The sequence below is a fragment of the Pseudoliparis swirei genome, chromosome 15 (genome assembly GCF_029220125.1).
Source record: "Pseudoliparis swirei isolate HS2019 ecotype Mariana Trench chromosome 15, NWPU_hadal_v1, whole genome shotgun sequence".
NCBI classification, from domain to species: domain Eukaryota; kingdom Metazoa; phylum Chordata; class Actinopteri; order Perciformes; family Liparidae; genus Pseudoliparis; species Pseudoliparis swirei.
The window spans coordinates 8,035,815-8,042,012 of NC_079402.1; the positions used below are offsets into that span (position 1 = coordinate 8,035,815).

At 44.3% G+C, this 6,198-nt stretch overlaps 1 long non-coding RNA gene across 1 annotated transcript; it reads left to right on the plus strand.

The window, feature by feature from the left end:
* Positions 1 to 2,710: 2,710 nt before the first annotated feature.
* Positions 2,711 to 5,013, plus strand: LOC130205497 (uncharacterized). Its single transcript, XR_008833931.1, has 2 exons — positions 2,711 to 2,891; positions 4,783 to 5,013. It is a non-coding gene; the product is annotated as an uncharacterized LOC130205497 (long non-coding RNA).
* Positions 5,014 to 6,198: the final 1,185 nt, after the last annotated feature.

Here is a 6,198-nt window from a genome sequence, read left to right on the forward strand (position 1 = left end):
GCACCTCCACCAGACATGATGATCTCAATTTAATATGGGGACTTTTAAGCTATTAGACGAAACTGTGGTTTGCTACCTGTCAAAAAAAAAATCTTAATCCGACAGAAGCTACGTGAGCTTCAAATGCACTTGAGTGCAAAGCAATATGTGTGTGTGTGTTGTGTGTAACTACTGTGTACCGGTTGTTAAGCTATGTCACCAACTACCAAGTGACTTATAAAGGGGCTATTTTCTCTTGGTTACAATATTGTAATCCCTTAGCAGAGCCTTTTTTAAGCTGTATCCCTAAGCAGTGCACTCATCATTCTCTAAGACTAATGAGCTGTCTTTGCTGATGTAATTTACCTCATTTTGTGCCAGCTCCCATGAAAAATTAAACCATTGCCATGAAAAATAGTTATAGTTCAGCCCTTAATCATCTTTCTTTGCCAGAAACCGTCAGAGCGTCTGAACCACCGGTACCTTTTGTATTTGTTCGGCGATAAAGAGATGTATGCGGAGATTAATATGATAGAAATGTGCTCCATGCACTCAGGGTGGCACATTTAACTCTGGTAAAATAATCGTCTGGGTCAAATGTGGCCTCCAAGGAATTTTTTTTCTCCTACACACATTTTCCAATTACAAATATGAATAATTTTCTCCGCTCCAGATAACTTTCTCTGCAACTTGTGAGGACCGTCATTGATTTGACATTTACCATCATCACTACATACCTAACCAGCACCTATATGCTAACCCTATTTCCATTTTTATTGCTAAAATTAACTGAGTCCCAGTTAAAAAATCTTTGGAGGCTCATTGGTACAAAACCAAGATGTAAAACAGCATTTCGCTAAAATTAAACTCAATAAAAATAACTTACTTTCTGTGTACAATTATTTACCTCAAGCAAACCTGCAAGACACTGCTCTGGGTCTTAATGATCTCAGTAGATGGTTCTGACTGTGTGACTCTATTTGAATAATGTATTCTAAAAGTGCTGCAATGATCGCAACTTTACATATCTGCTGCTATGAAGGATTTTTTTTAATGCGAAATATTCGCATGCCAGTATTTCACATTTTCAAGTTGTGTGTCATGCCCCCCCAGTGTGTTAAGGCATTCATGCCTTTGAATGATAGGAATTATCAACAGACACACGCAGACAGACAGTGAACAAAATGAATGTACCACGGGAGAAAACAGAACTCCATTGAAAAGGTTATTCTCTGTATTACTAATTGTTTCTATTCATAGATAAGTTGGCTTTGTAGATGTCGAAGTCAGATATTTCAGATAACACCCGGACTTGATAAGAGAGAGAGATAATTAGGAATGCCATTCAAAAATCATCGTGACTGCATCAACTAGATGAAAAGGGCAATTTAATCAACAATAGCTCAAATCTAACTCTTGATTTCACGACAATCTGCAATAATTACCAGCTGTTGTGACAAAGGACAGACAGGTGTAATGCTGGTGAAAAGTTTCAAAACAATGCCATAGGTAGTAGAATGTCACAGAAAATGTACGAGACGAGCATTGAATTTGTAATGTCATTCTGGGGACGCTATTTTTTGGTGTCGGTCATATATTTGCCCTTGTATATGGCATTTGTGCCATATACAAGAGCTCAAAAGTAATGGTGTAATTTATGATGATAAACAAGTTTGAAAGGCACACTGCCATAGCTTAAAGCTTACATTTTGTTGTCCATACCTGGTGAGAAGGTAACACACTTATGAGAACACATTTACATTCGAGTCATCCATGAATGGAAAGATCCTCATAAGTATTGGAGGTAATAACATTACACTCTGACGGTTTAAGTTTAAACCGGCTTTACTACCACGAGCCAAAAGGTAACTTGTCTTGGTATTGATATTTTTTCAAAATAGTTATGGTGTTACATTTGAAACCGTTTTTTAACAAACGGACACGGCACGGAACTTTTACTGAAACAAAAAGTCAAATCCACCTTCAACGCCTCATGGACCGGGTGCTGCGGCCGCACGCTGCATATGCTGCCGCCTACCTGGATGATGTGATCATACACAGCACCACCTGGGCGGAGCATGTGCAGCGGGTGGGCGCGGTGCTGGAGTCCCTGAGGCAGGCGGTGCCACGGCCAACCCGGGAAGTGTGCAGTTGGACGGAGGGAGGCACGGTATCTGGGGTACCACTTGGGCGCCGGGCAGGTGCGCCCTCAGGTGGACAAGACCGCCGCCATCGCAGCCTGCCCGCGGCCCAAGACTAAAAAAGAGGTGAGGCAGTTTTTGGGGCTGGCGGGCTATTACAGGCGGTTCATCCCGAACTTTGCGGAGCTGACCAGCCCCATGACTGACCTGACCCGGAAAGGTGCCTCAGATCCGGTCCAGTGGACGGAGCGGTGCCAGTTGGTGTTTGAGGAGGTAAAACAAGCTCTCTGTGAGGAACCACTCCTTCACACACCTAACTTCTCTCTCCCTTTTACTCTGCAGACTGATGCGTCGAACAGAGGGCTGGGGCCGTTTGTCCCAGCAGGTAGAGGGTTTGACCGCCCCGTGCTGTACATCAGCCGCAAGCTGTCGGAGAGGGAGGGCAGGTACAGCACGGTGGAGAAGGAGTGCCTGGCCATCCGGTGGGCGGTCGACTCCCTGCGCTACTACCTCCTGGGACGCTCATTCACCCTCTGGTCGGACCACGGCCCGCTCCAATGGCTCCACCGCATGAAAGATACTGACAGAGATAAAAATTTATGTTATGTTATTGCTTACCGTATCTTAAACTCAACAATCAGAGGAGCTTCCCGAACTCCGCGTTCCCACCCGAAGGTTGTGTTATGGGTTTGGGGAGTCGGATAAGGAAGTGATAATAAACCAGACGGAAGGAATATGTCAACATGTCCTCAGTTCCACTTCTCCATTGGTGTTGTGTGTGTGTGTTCAGCTTTCAATAAAAGGCTGGACCAAAGGGTGGCTCGGCGGAATGTCTTGGAGGTCGTCGTGTTCAGAGCATGTGCGACTGAGCTTCCCCTTTGGTCCAAAGCTTTGACCAAAGATACCACGTTGTCTGTGATTCATTCTCACCTCCTTGACCGTGAATATTTTACATGATATAGAGAGAAAAAACCTATCATAACTTGGTGCCGTGACCGGATCCCAACATACCCATCGTCTGGATTTTTCTTTTTCCTGGAGCCACTGACACCTGTGCAAGGCCCCGACTGATCATCGGATTAAGAGACCGCTCAGCAGTGGATAAATTCTGCAGAAAGGAGATCCAGTCGTGGATTGACGGATCCGCGGATCGGAAGACCGAGGAGACTGACCCAGACAAAGTACGATGGTTTTGCCCTTTTTACGAGAAATAAAGGTTGACGCGTCGGAAAAAAGGAAATAAATAAGGGTTTGCCCTTTTTGCGAGAAATAAAGGTTGATTAAAGGTCGTAAAATAAGTGTTAGGTGTTTGTTTAGCTTTGTTTGTTTATATTTGTTTGTGGATGAATGCTGTGGCTCTATTGAATCAGCGTCGGCCGAAACCTTCCAGGCCAACATACACCGACGGCCTGTTCAAGTAGACAACCACAGATTGGCAGTTTTGGGTAAAGAAACAAGGAATTGTACTAATACTATATTTATCACACCATAAACAATGGGTAATTCTCACGGAAAGCCTGAAGGCGAATTTTCAGGCGACACATTGTTTATGTTCAAACAGGACTCAGATAGTGTGAAATATCTGAAAAAATGAAAAATTATGGGCTACCAAGAAGTCTATTCAAGGCCGTTGCTATTTTGAGTCATGGGCAATGCCATGTCTCAACAGGAGGGATGGTATCTATGATAGAACAAAACTACTTAAAAATTTTTTGTAAAGCATGTGTGACATGCATCAAGCACAACCCTCAAGGAAACCTAATCATTCATGGACGACCCTACCGCCTACCACTAACTCACCCAGATTTAGAGCAAGTGGGTGAGAAAGAAACAATAGTGGAGTACATGAAGAAGACCATGATGGGGAGAGGAGTCAGGAAGCAAATGTCTTGCCAGATTCACCTGTCTCCCCATTATGTCTGGTACAGGTCTGCGACTGGGTGTTCATCCGAGTCATCAAGAAAAAGACGTGGAGCGACGCCGCTGGGAGGACCATTCCAAGTCCTTCTGACGACTGCAACCGCTGTAAAGATAGCCGAGAGGACCACTTGGATACATCTTTCCCATTGCAAACTGTTCCCTACAGAAATCCCGGACCAGTGCCTGATCCCGAGACGACCGCGAGCAGAGGGAAGACTGACTTCAAAGGGGCTGTCCGCTTAAAAGACAGCCATCTCAACGTCAGTGAAGAAACCAACAATCCCTGCTCTTAGGTGTCGCCCGGGTGATGGAGCGAGAGGTCCCGAGGAACTCAAACGAGGAGCAAGGGAGATCAATGCTCCGTTTAAGAAAATATAACTAAACCTTTTGGTTTAAGCTTGTATGACATAATTGTGTAAAACTCCTCACAAGGAACGGACAATTATTGATGTGAAACTGCTGACTAAAAAGTGTAAATCCCAAAGAGATTGTTGTGCTGTTACTAACAAATAATGTGTAAACAAATAATCATGCTTAGACTGCTTAACCCAAATACGTAAATCACATGCTGCTTAGAAATTAGACAAATCAAATGAGTGCCCTTATTGACCATGTTTAAATAATAAGCAATAGCATAAACAGGAGGGAACTGACAGAGATAAAAATTTATGTTATGTTATTGCTTACCGTATCTTAAACTCAACAATCAGAGGAGCTTCCCGAACTCCGCGTTCCCACCAAGGTTGTGTTATGGGTTTGGGGAGTCGGATAAGGAAGTGATAATAAACCAGACAGAAGGAATATGTCAACATGTCCTCAGTTCCACTTCTCCATTGGTGTTGTGTGTGTGTGTGTAAAGCTTTCAATAAAAGGCTGGACCAAAGGGGTGCTCGATGGAATGTCTTGGAGGTCGTCGTGTTCAGAGCATGTGCGACTGAGCTTCCCCTTTGGTCCAAAGCTTTGACCAAAGATACTACGTTGTCTGTGATTCATTCTCACCTCCTTGACCGTGACTATTTTAAATGATATAGAGAGGAAAAAAACCTATCAGATACCAACGCCCGAATGACTCGGTGGTATCTGGCTTTACAGCCTTTTAATTTCAAGTTGATCCATAGGCCGGGGACACAGATGGTTGTGGCCGACTTCCTCTCCCGCTCTCATGGGGGGGAGGGGGAGTAGGTTAGGCCGGATGTTGCCCCGGCCTAAATCGGGCGGTGGAGGTATGTGGCAGCGGGGGGTGTTAAGGCTCGGCTGCAGAGTGGGTGGAGCGGGGGTGTGGTTCAGGGAACGGTGTCTGATTGTCACCAGCTGGACTGATTGCTAAACAGATTGGTAATCAGTCCAGCTGATATGTGTTTGTGTATCTGAGGCTGTCTCCATAAAGGAGCTGGACGGACAGAAGAGAGGTCAGTGTGGAGAGCAGAGACACAGTCTGCGGTGGCAATAAAAGCGATTACCTACTATCCCTCTGGCTGCTCAGTCCTTACTGGTGCTTAGGGGGGGGGGAAACCTACTGGTGACGGCTCCACACCTGTCACAGACACAAAATCAAACACACAACCAAAGTGCTTGGTTAGGCTTTACTAAAAGGGAATGGGTTTCCCCGGGTTTATTTGGAGTTACAGACGTGAATTGGAATAAATCTACGCTGACTTTTGGTTTCACACGGGATCCAAACAGAGGTCCTCCAGATCGAAACTCCCCTTTGGACCCACACATCCACTTTGTCCTCCTCCTGGCACGGACTCCCGTGGACAGAGTTTAGAAACATGTAAAAAGAAGATACATTTCCTTCAAAACAATGTCACAATTCAGTTTCATTTAATTGAAACGCACTTTTTATTTACAATACTGAAATGGTGAAACATTCAGAGTTATTTATCACATTTTGATGATGACAAAGTATATATATTTTGGTATCCTGAAGGCAAATGTAAAGGATGGGCTCAAACAGGTAGCAGTTACTGTCCTATAAGATGGTCCAGTTGCAGGTAATTAACATTAGTTCCATAGGTTGACCAGCATATGAAATTAAATAGGTTTATTGTTCTCTTTTTTTCGACAATGGGCTTCAAGCTATCCCAACATATTATCTGTGCTATTTATGCTTGACCTTGTGGTTTCTGCACAAAGAAAGAAAATGTAGATAATAGAC